The 15,531-nt window shown below is 42.1% G+C and overlaps 1 long non-coding RNA gene and 1 other non-coding gene across 4 annotated transcripts in view; both read right to left on the minus strand.

Annotated features, from left to right (window-relative positions):
- The window catches only part of LOC109695734 (uncharacterized), a 20,347-nt gene continuing 4,816 nt past the window's right edge, over positions 1-15,531 (minus strand). Inside the window, exons 2-4 of one of the 3 annotated variants that reach the window (XR_012443256.1) lie at positions 9,815-9,933; positions 8,108-8,402; positions 1-2,322 (exon numbers count right to left, since the gene is read on the minus strand). This is a non-coding gene — a long non-coding RNA (uncharacterized lncRNA). The remainder of the gene's footprint in view (positions 2,323-8,107; positions 8,403-9,814; positions 9,934-15,531) is intronic. The other 2 variants (XR_002213248.2, XR_012443255.1) reach the window with 2 other exon arrangements.
- Positions 764-849, minus strand: LOC141418687 (small nucleolar RNA SNORD62). Its single transcript, XR_012443345.1, has one exon. It is a non-coding gene; the product is annotated as a small nucleolar RNA SNORD62 (small nucleolar RNA).

Genomic DNA, 15,531 nt, shown 5'->3' on the forward strand with positions numbered 1-15,531 from the left:
TTTCTTATTTTATAAAATAATGTATTTTATTATAACATTTTCATACATGTATACAATGTACTTCAATCATATTTACCCCCCATTATTCTCCATAGTCTCCCTTCACCCTCCCACTAGCTTCCTCCAAATAGCAAATAATTCCCTTTGTGCATTCATGTCTTTTTGTCTGTTGGTTGATTGGTTTTTAGGTCTAGATTCTGCATATGAGAGAAAATGTGGTATTTGTCCTTCTCAGTCTAGCTTATTTCATTTAACATGATGATTTCTAGTTCCATCTATTTTCCTGCAAAGAACATAACTTCATTCTTCTTTATGGCCAAATAATAGTATATATCTATACCACAATTTCTTTATCCATTCAGCTGTTGCTGAGCACCTAGGCTGATTCCCTAAGTTGGCTATTATAAATTGTAGCACAATAAACATGAGTGTGTAGGGTCTCTTTTGTGGGCTGACTGATTTCTTTGGGTATATGCCTAGGAGTGGTGTAGCAGGGTCATATGTTCATTCAATTTTTAGTTTTTTAAGGAGCCTTCATACAGAGTTCCATAGTGTTTACACTAATTTCCATTCACACCAACAGTGTATGAGGGTTCATTTTTCTCCTGCATCCTCATTTGTTGTTTCATTGATGATGGCTTTTCTGACTGAGGTTAGTGGAACCTCAATGTAGTTTTAATTTGCATTTCCTTGGTGACTAAAAATGCTGAACATTCTTTCATATATTTATTGGCGTTTGTATCTCTTCTTTTTTTCCCCTTGGTCTCTCAGTCACTGTCCTCTTCATCTCCCTGCTATTGAGCCCACAGAGGTGAGTCAGAAGGATCAACTGGAATCATATCACTGAGTGCATTTCTTCTTTTGAGAACTGTCTTTTCATTTACTCATTTGTTATAGGATTATTTGTTCTTTTGGTGTTTAATTCTCTGAGCTCTTTATATATTGGTGATATTAACCCCTTGTCAGACAAATAGCTGACAATTATTTCCCATCCTATAGACTGTCTCTTCACTCTGGCAATTGTTTCCTTTGCTGTGCAGAAACTTTTTCATCTGATGCAATTCCATTTGTCAATTCTTGCTCTTATTTCCTGAGCTATTAAATTTCTATTCAGAAAGTCTTTGCCTATACCTATTTCCTTTTTCCTGTATTTCCCTGTAGGAGTTTCAAAGTTTTGGATTTTATGTTAAGGTCTTTGATCTACTTGGAATTGATTTTTTGTCCTTTATTCTGTGTACGTTCTGTATTATGTTTATTGAGTTGCATATGTTGGACCATTCTTGCATCCCTAGAATGAAATCAACTTGATCTTGGTAGAGGATCTTTTTTAATATGTTGCTGAATTTGATTTTCAAGTATTTTGTTAAGAAAATTTGCAACTATGCTCACCCGGAAACTGGTCTATTCTTTTTGTTGTTGTGTCCTTATCTGTCCTTACCCTGTCTTCACCAAATGAGTTTGATAACATTCCTTCCCTTTCTATTTTATAGAATAGTTTGAGGAGCATTGGTGGTAATTCTTCTTTAAAGATCTGATAGAATTTGGCTACGAATCTATTCAGTTCTGGGCTTTCATTTGTTGGGAGACTATTACTACTTCAATCTTGGTGCTCATGATCTAAAAAGACTCCTTCAAGATGATTAGTTACATAAAATTACTTGAGTTTCAATATAATGAATAAAATTCCTGATGTCAAACATTTCACTTAAAATTCTAATCTGAGGAAGAAATCCAATAATTGACTATTACTTTATGATTTGGGGCTATTAGTGACAGGATAGCAATAAAATTTTATTTGGTGAGAAAAAACATGAATTGGCTGCCAGCATACTGCCAAACTGGAATCCCCAGGAGGATGTCTCCAGAGTCACAGGCTTTTCCACCTTAACTCCTGCATTGGCTAACACATGCCATGTGCTTCTCAGCCTGGCTATCCTACTGCTTGGCTGTGCTCTGGAGGATGTGACCCTGATGCAGTCAACCCCATGAGACAGGCACCATGCTGGGTGCAATAGATTGGACCAGTTCTGCAACTGGTGTGAGATTTTAAGAAGGGTTTCCTCTGCCTTTTGCCAGACTGTTGATTGCCAGGACTCTTCTCTCTCTGACCCCTGCAGAAATCATTTAGGGTACCTAATACTTCTGAAGTAAGATGAATCCTGGATGTTGAGCAACGTCACACTTTCCTTAGGGGACATTGGAAGACAGGTCCTGGCCCCGCTCCTTCCTGTATGAGCCAACCTGAACTTCCTGAGTCTCAGAGCAGTCATTGATGAGGATGATGGTGACGATGGTATCTGTCCTCCATGCCCCATCTGTAACCTGTAAATATACAAAGGTTATTATTAATATAATGAAATAAGTAGCATATAACTTTTTACTAGCTATAAAACTTGGGACAACTTATTTCAACTGTTTTATGCTTCCATTTCCTTATGTGTCAAGTGGGGGTGGCAAAAAAGCACCCCTCTGGCCCATGTTAGAGGGTATCCCAGGATGAAGAGGTTGTGTTCTAGCGCCACCTACTGCTCACTGACTAGCAAACCACTAGTCCTGCAGGAGAGAGAATTGGAGCTCATTCCTGGGCATCTGTGTGTATATGTGAGTATGTTAAAAACATATCTGTCAAGTGAAGGCTAAAGAGCTGTTCCAATTAAAGGAAACTAAAGAGGCATGACAAGTCACTGAAATTGGATTCTGGATCAGGGAGAAAATGCATGAAGAACAGTTTTGGGACAACTGGCAAAATTTGCATTTGGACTAAATATGAGATCATATAAGTATTAAAAGAGATAAATCAGTGTAAACATTTAGAACTGTGCCTAGAATATGGAAAGGACAACAATCAGTGTCATGTCTTTGCCTACTGGATATAAACTCCATTAGTTTTGTGAATGGCCACATCCCCAGAGCCTGGAATGGTCCCTGACACCTAACTTGTGCTTAATTAATATTGGTTGGACCCATCAAGATAGTGAAGAACTAGGGCGAGGTGTTTAGAGCCATTTGCCCTCAAGTCACCAATTGAAGGTGTTCACTCTGGTTCCTGGTCATTGTTAATCACTCAGTAACCTTTGGCCAGCAAAATACTGTAAGATTGATCCAATTGTTTCAGGAAAACAATCATACATTACACAACAAGGATTACATAATCTTAGTTGACTCAATTAAAAAAATGCTTCCAGCCACTCTAAATATCAACGTATTTGTCATTTACTATGCATGATTACTTAGTGTCCCTTCTAGTTGCACTCCTCACTGTTTGCCTGGTGAGAGGAAAGGGAAAGGACTTTGCTGCTTTTCCTCTCTTTGTCCCTAGGAAACAAAGTTGAACTCTGATTGGCTGGGGCAGAGCCTCATGATAGCCTTTAAACATGGAGGTTCAGGTGGCAGCCCTCAGAAGGGCACCATGCTGCAAAGAGGTCTCAGATGGCTGGTGGGGTACAGACAAGCAACACCCCTCCTCCAAGCCCTGACTGGCCAGGACCAGCCAATGGGGTCAGTCTGGATGCCAGTCCAGCCCACCTCTGTGAGTATCCTGATGACCAGATGTCAAGCAGCAGAGACTCCCAAAATGAACGAAAGTGGCCTTAGATATGAACTGGTCTGCTTCTGGCCATAGCAGCTGTGGGCAGAATGGTCTCCAGATTCTTAAAAGGTGCTCCCTTTACTTGGATGTTTAGAGGGCTGGGCACTCAAAATGAAACTGTTAACAGCAATGGTATAGTCTGTGATCAGAAGATTTCCAAATCCTTTGTGTCCACACAGGACATGGCAGGACACATGGGTGTAAATGGAGTTTATTAAAAGTTAGGGAAGGGAATTACAAAAGAGAGCATGGTGAGCACAGGTGGAAGCTGGAAGCAGAGAGAGCATGTTTCTCTTTTTCAGGTGCTTTTAAAACTTACGATAACCTATGGGAAGCAAAGAACCTGGTGATTCCCAACCAATAATCAATGAGTGGGGAGGGGCATGGGTGGTCCCCGGTCTAGATTAGTGTGGTTTGAGTTGTCCCTGAGCTAGGGTGCGGATAACCTACACACATTTGCAACTGAATAGAAGGCTCAGAGAAGGAGAGGAATATTCAATCTGAAATACAATATGAAGTCATATATTTTCTATGAGTTCCAAACTTTCCCTAACTGTAGCCTGCCTCAAAACTAGAGACAGTATCTTCTGAGCCTTCTGCTCTTATTGACTCTGAGGCCACCCTGTAATTCCTGCTGACCAATTCTGATGTAAGAAAGTTGGGTGGCCAATGTGCAGAGTGAGCAGAATTGGGGCAAGAAAATCTGAGCAGTGGAGGCTGGAGGAAAAGCAATGATTACATTAAAATGAGATATTTCCAGGTCAAAAAAATATAGTAGGTGAAATTAACAGTGAATTATATATAAATTAAATACATCAATTGGATGTCCCACCTTTCATATTTTCATTGGTAACCTCATTCCAAAAAGACTTGAGTCCAGGATCTAATATGAAGAGTGCTAAGAAAGAACTCCTTGAGACCCAGCTGGGGAAGGGGAGATTCTTCCTTTAGGACCCAGATGAAAATGACATCTTGAAATGTTTGCTTTGGCCAGGTGTATTCATCTATCATCCTCTCATGCAGTCGTCACAGCAACCTGCTGGACAGGCGGTGTTATTCCTATTTTACAGATTGGAAAACTGATGCTCACAGCATTTAAGCGACACATGGCAGGAAGTGCAGAGTATTAACTGTAAGCAGTTTTGTAGACTTGAATTCAAATGCTCACAAAAGCAGAGCCCCCTCCAGTTGGATAGTAGGGATGGGTGATTATTCCTTGGTGCTAGAGTTTTTATCCATCCCTGCATAAGAGCCTGTCTGAACATAACTTAAGAATCAATTTCTCAGCATCTGTGTAAATAGTAAGGGCATGCACAGCGATTGGGAGCAAACCAGATTCATGCAGCAGAAAAATGAGCCACCGCAACAAGCACAGGGAGAACTGATCTGGCTGCAAACAACAGCCAGGTAGAAGGTACAAGCAGATCTTGTCATTAAAAAAAGTTATCCAAAGTTCCTGAGAGGGCTAGCAACCTGGACCCAATCCCATTCTGTCTGCCAAAAAAAAGTCCCTGGCAGAGTGTTCAATTGTGACAGTGTTAGCAGCACCACTGTGCAGTCTTCAATCAGAAGACTTCCAAATTCTTTGTGTCCCAGGAAGAATCCATGGTGGGACTTGTGGGTATAAATGGAGTTTATTAAAAGTTGGTGGGGGGAGAGGAAGGAAGGGAAGGAGGGAGACAGAGAGGTGGGAGGGGGGGGCGGAGAGGAGAGCTTCTCCCGGTGCTTTTAAAACGTATGCTAACCTAGGGGAAGGGAGGAATCAGCTGATTCCCATCCAATAATCAATGAGTGGGGAGGGGGGGAATAGGTGCCCCCCCAGGTGAGGATGGTTGAGCCATCACTGGGTGAGGCACCTGCAAACACACACACACACAATATTAAGTCATATATTTTCTGTGAGCCCCAAACTTTCCCTAACTCTAGCCTGCCTCTATAGGACAGCAAGAAGGCACAAAAAACTAGATATTGGGTTTTTGGAGTAACTCAAGTGGTAGAGTACCTGCTCAGCAAATGTAAGGCCCTGAGTTCAAACCCTGGTACCGCCAAAAACAAACCACCATCACCACCACCACCAAAACTAGATATTTAGCCTAGGTGTATTCAGAAGAGTCTTGGAAAATCAGGAGAGCCTGGAGAACACAGGAGAGGTAGGCATGGAGGGGCTGTGAGCTCAGAAGAGGCAGGAAAAGACTGTGTCTTTAGACTTTGGGTCCCCAGAATCCTGCAAATCTGACCGTTCACTCTCTTGCTTAAAACTCTTCAGGATAGCAAAGATTCTTTACCATGGCTGTCAGGCCCCCAGTCTTTCTCTCTTGCTATTCCTTTTCTCCCACTAGACATCTCCACCTGCACAGCTCTGGAATCTAACATGCTCTCTCTCTCACCTCTGACCATTTATTTGTGTGCTCTGCCTGGTGAAAACAGGCCCTTCTAGTTAGTAAATGCTTGACTGAATGAGTCAGATTGAAATAATTTTGGGCACAGTCTGCTGCCTCTGTGCTTTTGTAGATCTCAAGCAGCAGCTCCCTCCAGTCCAACCTAAAGGATTATTCCCTTCCTAACGCCAGTTGGAGCCCTGTCATGATGCAACTGTATAATGAGCTCATGGAGAAGACCAGGGACAGGCCATGGACAAGACTTCCAAATTACCAGAATTCTGAGAATCTCCTTAAAGAAGCAGACCTGGCTAAGATTGCTAGTTACCAGAATTCTGAGCATCTCCTTAAAGAAGCAGAACTGGCAAAGATTGCTAAGGCTGCCCCTGGTATGTTAAACCCCACCTTCACTTCAGGAATGCTTAATTTGAACTCTGGAGCGGGGAGGAGAGCAGGACTATAAATAATACAGAGCCATTGGCCAAACTGAGCTTCTGTAATGTACAGAGGTACTCTGTGCCCCAGCCCATCTCCTGTGTGTCCGGTGAGGCTTGCATTAGCCTGAGAGTCAGGACCAGGGTGGTCATGTTGATCCCAGATTTGTGTGACATTAGGCCAGGAAAACAACTCAGAGTCCACATAGTTCAACCTCAAGTTATAAGTGAGAAAACCAAGGAATGCCTAGAGAAGTGACCTGGTGAGGTTTGGGCAGAGGCTGGAGCAGACTCAGGAGTTCCTGTTCTCTCTCCAGTCCTGGCAGTTACTCCTGGCAACCCATTATACCTCATGCCTGCCCACCTGGAGGACCAGATGGTCCACCTGGGTGGACCAGGAAGGTGCAGGATGAAGGAGGGCAGTGCCTTCACTCTGGTGTCAGGAGACAGACTGTTGTGGACTGGCCACATGTTCCCCCTAGTGGTCAACTTGAGCTGGAAGTCTGAATGGGTAAAGAATGGATGGAAAAGAAATGGCAGGCAATTGGATATGGCACATGAAAGAGGGAGAGCCTGGAGAACACAAGAGAGGTAGGCATGGAGGGGCTGTGAGCTGAGAAGGAAGAGGCAGGAAAAGACCGTGTCTTTTGACTTTGGGTCCCCAGAGTCCTGCAAATCCGACCATTCACCCTGCCATCTCTCCAGCTCCCTGGAAGCTGCTCTTCTTCAAGAGAGCACACGGGGAATCCTGAGGAATGAGGGCTTCCCCAGGACACCCCTGTGGTCAGGTACTTTCTGCCCTGGAGACCTGTGCCACCTGAGTCCCCTCTAACTGATATGACCCTTTTCTCCAAATGACAGAAAAAAGCCACCTCTTTCTCAGGATAATAGAGATGGAGAGACTCGGCTTTGAGTACGTCATCTTCCACAATGACTCAGAGAAGAAATGTGTATGCTTGTTCCAGCCTGGGCCCTTCCTGGAAGGGCTGCTGGGGTAAGACACAGATGGTCATCCCAGCTAGCAGCTCAGATGGGCTTGTACTTGGTCAAAGAGCAGAAAATGAGGTGAGAGGCCAGCTGGTGGGTCCATGGCTGCTTCCCACAGGGTTTTGGTTACTATAGTGCAGTGGAGACATGTCTAGCTCCACTGACTTCCTAAGTAGGGAACTCCTCCCAGTACCCAGCTGAGGTGTGGCCTCTCCCTACTTGGGGAATTCTTCTTTCCTGATATTCACTCCCCTGAACTGAAGTGACTTTAGAAATGAGAAGGGGGAGAAAGTATTCTTGTTTAGTGGCTGCCATATACTAGACCTTTTGGCTATGTTCATTTTTTTCCATATTAATTTAATTTTTGCCATGCTGGGGATAAAACCCAGGACGTCATATATGCTAGGTTAAGTGCTCTACTTCTGAGCTGCACCCCCTTCCCAGTCCTAGCTATGTTAATGTAATGGTCATAGGAAGTCTTATATTACCTTTCTCTATTTAATAGATGAAGAAACAGGTGCCCCAAGTGGTGGTGTGACTGAGGTCACATGGTTAGAGAGGTAGGATTCAGTGTTAGGTCTTTCTTCCTGTTGCTTTCACTGTACCATTCTACTGCCATCTGAAACTAACCCAGAAGAGAATACAGATTCCTCAGAATTTGAGACTGAGGCTGATGCTGGGGCAGAGGGCTTTCCCAGTTCTGAGCAGGTACAACTCACCGTAGACAACATTGCTTGTTTTACCTTGGCATTTGTGTTTTCCTCATTTCTCTGCTCCACACTGAGTGAAACAGGACCTGGTCCTGGTTGACAGGGACCCTTCACCAGCATCTCACCAGTATAGTGACTGTTTCTTCCTTTTCTCCTTTCATCTGGCCTTATAGGATTGTCCACGGTGGTGCACTGGGGACCATGATAGACTCCACATTTTTCATGACAGCATACAGAAGTGCTAATGCAGTCTTTACAGGGACGATGACCATCACCTTCAAGAGGTCTGCTTCCTTGCCTGGTTCTAGTTAGGAGGAGGATGGTATTGGGTCACTCCACGTGTTATGATGGTAAATCAAGCAATTGTCCTGATAGCAAAGAGGAGTTTCTAGTTGTGATTTTCACATGGACCAATCTAAACTTTTTTTTTTTGACAGTACCAGGGTTTGAACTCAGAACTTTTTGTTTGCTAGACAGGTGCTTTACTGCTTGAGCCATGCCCCTAGCCCTTTTTGCTTTGGTTACTTTGGAGATAGGGTCTCACTTTTTGCCCAGGCCAGCCGGGACCACAATCCTCTTATTGATGATTCCAGCATCTGCTGGGATGACAGGTGTGAACCACCAAATCCAGCCTTTTCTGTTGAGATGGGGGTCTCACTAAATTTTTGCCTTGGCTGCTCTGGAAACTTGATCCTCCCAATCTCAGCCTCAGAAGAATCTAGGATTACAGATGTGAGCTACTGGCCCCCAGCTTGGGGATGTGAAGCTTTCTAATTGGCCATAGTACCCCTTTTTTCCTCAGCAGACACCTCTAGGAGAATATGGAGATATGTCCAGGAAAGGAAGACTGGGTCAAGGTTCTGGGAGAACTGTGACCAGAAGATAAGTGCTATGTTTATAAACGTTTGGCCAGAATGTTGTGTATGTTTCCAGTTTGGAAGATAACAGAAAAAGAACAGGAGTTTGATTTGTCCAGCAGATAGGGAACTGGTGTGTCAAAATGTTGGTGGAGTGATCTGTGGCTTCCATGTGATGATAAAACACAGGACCACACCATCTGGGCTTGTTTTAGGGCTCACCTTTCTTCCATTACCTCTGTCATCTCAGCCCTTAGAGCAGAATCTGAGGACCTCATTCTGGCAGGGACACATGCCACCCCCACAATCGCCCACCCCTCCCTCAGAGACAAGCCAGGAAGCCTCTCTCACTCACTGCTTTCTTGTAGCCCACTCATTCTGGGCTCGGTGGTGAGACTAGAGGCAAGGATCACTGGAATGGAGGGAAGAAAGGTGTTTCTCTCTTGTGAAGCCCAAAGCAGTGACAGGAACAGCCTCTATACAGAAGCTTCTGGTAAGGACACTAGAATTCCCTTTTCCTGCTGTTTGAGCCCAACCTTGGGGACAGGCACACAAAATGGCTTTCCCCACTGCTGAAACCAGGGCTGTTGGAGCCCTTCAGGCTGTTCTTTCAGACTGTTGTAGGTTGCAGACCATCACAAGATGTCCATAGGACCTCTCCCAGAGCCCAGGCATACAGAGATTTATAAAGAAAGCCAGTGCAGAGCAGCAGTGTCCGTGGCATCTCCCCTCCACCCACTACTGGCTTCCAAAAGGCAAAGGGGGCTCATTGCTTTGGCATCTGTAGAAATACTTAGATATTTATAGAAGCAGAAAGAGCTTGCTGGGCTGGTTTTCCTGGAAGCATGGGGTGACTTACCTTTGTGTTCATCATTCCAGTGACCTTCTTCCAAATAAAGTGACCTTGAGGAGGAGGGACAAGAACCTGAGCCCCTGTTGGAGTAGATTCTGTCTCTCCCATTCATCTCCAGTTTTCCTCTGCAGATGGCAGAAAGTCCTCCAATGTCAAACCTCACAGTGAATAAAATTTTTTGTTTTTGCTTTTCTGTATGTATTTATTCATTTTTGGCAGGACTTGGATTTGAATTCAAGGCTTCTTGCTTGCAAAGCAAGATGCCTTCAGTCCATTTTGCTGTGGTTATTTTGGAGATGGGGGTCTCACAAACTATTTGCCTGGGCTAGCCTCAAAACTTCATCCTCCAGATCATAGCCTCCCAAGTACGTAGGATTACAGGAATGAGCCATTGGCATCTTGCTAGTGATTAATTTTAAGAAAAGGTCACATATCCAAATTGATATATGTGGAAGGTAAGCCCACTATGTTCACAGACTTATTACACTTGCTTTTGAACAAGTGAGGTTAAAAAAAATAAATGAAGTAATCAAAAGAAATTTCAAAAACAAAATTTATATATTCCTACATGCACATTGCAGCATGGTAGATGTGGAGAAGCTCTTGGTTGGTCTGGTGCTGTCTTGAGCTGTATTTAAATTGTGTGATTTGCTGAGTGTTTTCCTGCCCTTCATTTTGGGAAAAATCTACCTGCCAGGAAGGGGGAAGGAAAAGGTGATGGAGTGGAGAGGGACAAATATTATAGAAGTACATCTTATACAAGTATGAAAATAGCACAGTGAAACTCACCAAAAATTGTTAAAAAGGAGTGGGGAGGATGGTAGGGGGTTAAGAAGAAGAAATATTGATGAGTGAAATTGATCAAAGTACAATAAATGCATATGGTAAGTATCACAATTAGAACCCTTTGTACAATTAATGCTAATAAAAACTTAAAAATTAAAAAATGAAAATGTCTCCCAAGAAGCAAATGGTGCTCCCAAAACAAGATAAAAGTGAATGTGCTTAGTTGAAGTGATAAATGAACATCTGGGATTTGTAGAAAAGCAGCAAGTCTTTAGTGCAAGTTGGGCAGTGTGATAGAAAAAATCAATCAGGCATCCGCAGTATTTCAGAAAACAGCATGAAATAAGATCTAGTTTTTGGTGAGTATTCATGTGCACAACAGCCATTTTTTGTGACAGTAATGTGGCCAGCTCCATGCGGTTTCACACTATGGATGCCTACACAGTAAAGGTAAATGTGATTCATTTTAGAGTCCTGAACACTATGCATCCTGAGCACATGGTTTTTCCTCAAGGGTGTCCTCCTGGGAACCATACACCTGTGGATTCCAAGGGTCTGTTGTATTTCTTGCTAGATAGGGGTGTCTATACTCCCCAGAATGTGAAAGCATCACATGACCTGAATATCCAACCCAGAAAGCAAAGGCCATGTTGGACCTTTGAGGGACTCAGCATGTACATGGTGGGAGTCACAGGTCATAACAGCCAAGTCACACCCCACTGACTTCAGATAAGTCAGAGACACTTTGTCTGGTGTTAGTGCCTTGGTCTGAATGACCATGATGCAGGATATTAATTCATTCCTGCCTCAAGCACTGCTCCAATCCCCCATTCACTATTGATGGGTAATTTTGATTTCACAGGATCACCAACATGAGGTGGAAGGTAAGGGGATGCAGATGTGGCAGGAACAGGGCCATGGGGGAGGGAGGAGAGACAGCTGCCACTCCTTGAAACTCTTGGCTCATTTCTTCTGGACCCAGAGCCACGTGGGACACCCGCAAGAGTGAAGTGGTGGGCCACTGGTTTTCACTGTATGTGCTACCCCAAGAGGGCCAAGAGAAACCTTTTAATATCCAAATCATGATTTCTCAAATGTAAGAATCCCTGTTGTACAGGGGAGGAAAAATTAGGTCTTCCTTTAAAAAGAAGTTTCAGCGTAGTCATCAACCATTGCACAAAGAAAATGAACTGTGCAGCTTATAATAAATGGCAGCAAAGTACTCAATTATAGCCTGTTCCTGTGCCCAGCAGCAGGGGAATGAAGCCACCTTCCTAAATATCTGCTACTTTCTGTTCTTTTTTTCCCTGGATAAAGAGTGGATGGTGGACAAAGTCAAACGACGACTGCATAATTGAAAAATAAACAGCAAACCATCACAACACGCTGACAACAGGGGGCCAGCTGATGGATCATTGACCTTGCTCCAGAGAAAGGGGGTGAGGCAAAGAAACAAGCCCCCAGTAAACAAGCACAGTGAAAACCCAACTCCAAAGCAGGACAGCTGGTGGGCTACAGAGCTGATTCCGGAACTTGAGGACAACATACAAACTTAAACTGCCATACCTCACTGAGGAAGGATCTGACAAAAGAGCTGCCTCTGAAGGACAGAAGAAAACACTACCCAACCACCTGGCAAGACTACGACAGAACTTTGGCTTAAATACCAACACCAGGACTGGATGCTGGAGGCATAACACCAGAACTTAAATTGAGACTGAAATTCCATTGTTCCTGAACATGGAATTTTTATTTGTTGGTTTGTTTTGATTCTTGTTTGTTTGTGTTTATTTGTTCATCTCCCCCCATTGATTTCTATGGGGTTTTTTGTTTTGTTTTGTTAGTTTAACTATTGTGAGTTAGTTGATACTAAATTACACCCAGACCAGGGACAGAAATACCACACATACACTTAGCTAAAAACCCAATACAGCCACAAAACAAAATTAAACCAAGGGCAAGAAAACAGGTGACTGAAACCACCAACTAGCCTATCAAGAACATAGTTGCACAGTACCAAGTGGAGTGATGGGAAGACAAAAAAGGGATGGAAACCATTCTCCCCCCAAAAATACTTCAATACAGGATTCAGAGGGAAATGAAGAAAATGGATACCCAGTTCCGGACTCCAACAAAACAAAGATAAATGATGGCAAGGAACCCAACGATGCCCACAAGAACACTCTCAAAGAAGAAATCCTGCAAGTAATCACTGAGAATTTCATGGACATATTACTAGACATGGTCAACCAAAACATACAAGAGGCACTCAAGAAATTTCAAGACACCAAAAATAAAGAATTTGAGAAGACACAGAAACAAATAAATGAACTCATAGGAGCCCTAAATAAACACCAAAGTGAAACAGAGAACACTATAAATAGAGAGATAGATGAATTAAAGACAAAAATAGACAATATTAAAGAGGAAGTGACCCATGATATGGAAAACCTCAGGAAAAAGAATGAAACAGAAATACAAAACACAATCGAAGGCCACTCCAGCAGACTAGAACAAACGGAAGACAGAATCTCAGAACTTGAAGATGAAATGGAAATTAAAGGAAAAACTGAAGAGCTATTAGTCAAACAACTCAAGACCTGCAAAAGGAATATGCAAGAACTCACTGACTCAATCAAAAGACCAAACCTGAGAATCATGGGCATTGAGGGAGAAGATGTGCAAGCAAAAGGGATTCGTAATATATCAACAAAATAATAACAGAAAATTTCCCAAATCTAGAGAAAGCTATGCCCATTCAGGTACAGGAAGCCTCCAGGACACCAAACAGACTTGAGCAAAATAGAACTACTCCATGACATATTATCATTAAAATAACAAGCACAGAGAATAGAAGAATATTGAAGGCTGTAAGAGAAAAAACAAATAACATACAAATAAGTAAACCCATCAAAATCACAGCAGATTTCTCAACAGAAACCTTAAAAGCAAGAAGAGCATGGAGTGAGGTATTCTGGGCACTGAATGAAAACAACTTCAACTGTAGGATACTCTACCCAGCAAAACTATCATTCAAAATAGATGGAGCAATAAAAGTATCCCACAATAAACAGAAACTAAAACAATATATGGTCACCAAGCCACCACTACAAAAGATTCTTCAAGGAATTCTGCACACAGAAAATGAAAGCAAACAAAACCATGAAAAGACAGGCAGTACCAAACTACAGGAGAAGAAAAGGCAAGGAATCAGAGAGTAACATTGATTCAGAAGCACACAATCAAACCCTTAAACAACAAAAACAACTAAATGACAGGAATCACCACATTACCTATCAATATTAACACTGAATGCTAACGGACTTAACTCCACCATCAAAAGACACTGTTTGGCAAACTGGATTAAAAAGGAAGATCCAACAATCTGTTGTTTACCAGAGACCCATCTCATTGACAGAAACAAGCACTGGCATAGGGTGAAAGGCTGGAAGAAGATTTACCAAGCCAATGGCCCCCGAAAACAGGCAGGAGTACCAATACTTATCTCGGACAAAGTAGACTTCAAACTTACATTGATCAAACAAGAAAAAGAAGGACTATCCATACTAATAAAAGGAGAAATAACCAAAAGGAAATAACAATTATCAACCTATATGCACCCAACATCAGTGCACCCAATTTCATCAAACATACTCTGAAGGACCTAAAAGCATATATAGATTCCAACAAAGTGGTAGTGGGAGATTTTAATACCCCCCCTATCGCCAATAGATAGGTCATCCAAACAAAAAACCAATAAAGAAATTCTAGAATTAAATCACATTATAGATCAAAAGGACCTAGCTGATGGCTACAGAATATTTCATCCAACTTCCGCACAATATACATCCTTCTCAGAAGCCCATGGAACTTTCTCCAAAACTGATCATATTTTAGGGCACAAAGCAAGCCTCAGCAAATATAAGAAAACAGAAATAATTCCATGCATGCTAGCTGATCACAATGTATTAAAACCAGAACTCAACAACAGAAACAAAGTAAAAAACATGCAAACAATTGGAAGCTGAATACATTGCTCAATGATCAGTGGGTCATCAATGAAATAAAAGAGGAAATTGAAAGGTTCCTGGAAGTTAATGAAAATGAAAACACGACCTACTGGAACCTATGGGACACAGCAAAGGCAGTCCTAAGAGGAAAGTTTATAGCCATGGGTGCACATATTAAAAGGACAGAAATACCTCAAATCAATGACCTAATGCTACATCTCAAACTCCTAGAAAAACAAGAACAAGCAAAACCCAAAACAAGCAGAAGGAGAGAAATAATGATAAAAAAAGGGCCAAAATTAATGAAATACAAACAAACAAACCAAAAAACTATACAAAGAATCAATGAAACAAAAAGCTGGTTATTTGAAAACATAAATAAGATTGACAGATCCCTGGCAAACCTGACTAAAATGAGGACAGAAAAAACCCAAATCAATAAAATCAGAAATGCAAAAGGGGAGTTAACAATAAACACCATGAAAAATTCAGGAAATCATCAGAGATACTTTGAGAACCTATATTTCAATAAATTTGAAAATCTTGAATAAATGGATAAATTTCTAGATACTTATGGCCACCCAAAATTGAACCAAGAGTATATTAATCACCTGAATAGATCTATAACACAAAATGAAATTGAAGCAGCAATAAAGAGTCTCCCAAAAAAGAAAAGTCCAGGACCTGATGGATTCTTGGCTAAATTCTATCAGACCTTTAAAGAACTAATACCAACCCTTCTTAAACTGTTCCATGAAATAGAAAGAGAAGGAACACTGCCTAACTCATTTTATGAAGCCAGTATTACACTCATCCCAAAACCAGACAAAGACACCTCCAAAAAGGAGAACTATAGGCCAATCTCCTTAATGAACATTGATGCAAAAATCCTCAATAAAATAATGGCAAACTGAATCCAACAACATA

This window comes from Castor canadensis, chromosome 17 (assembly GCF_047511655.1).
Source record: "Castor canadensis chromosome 17, mCasCan1.hap1v2, whole genome shotgun sequence".
Lineage (NCBI taxonomy): Eukaryota > Metazoa > Chordata > Mammalia > Rodentia > Castoridae > Castor > Castor canadensis.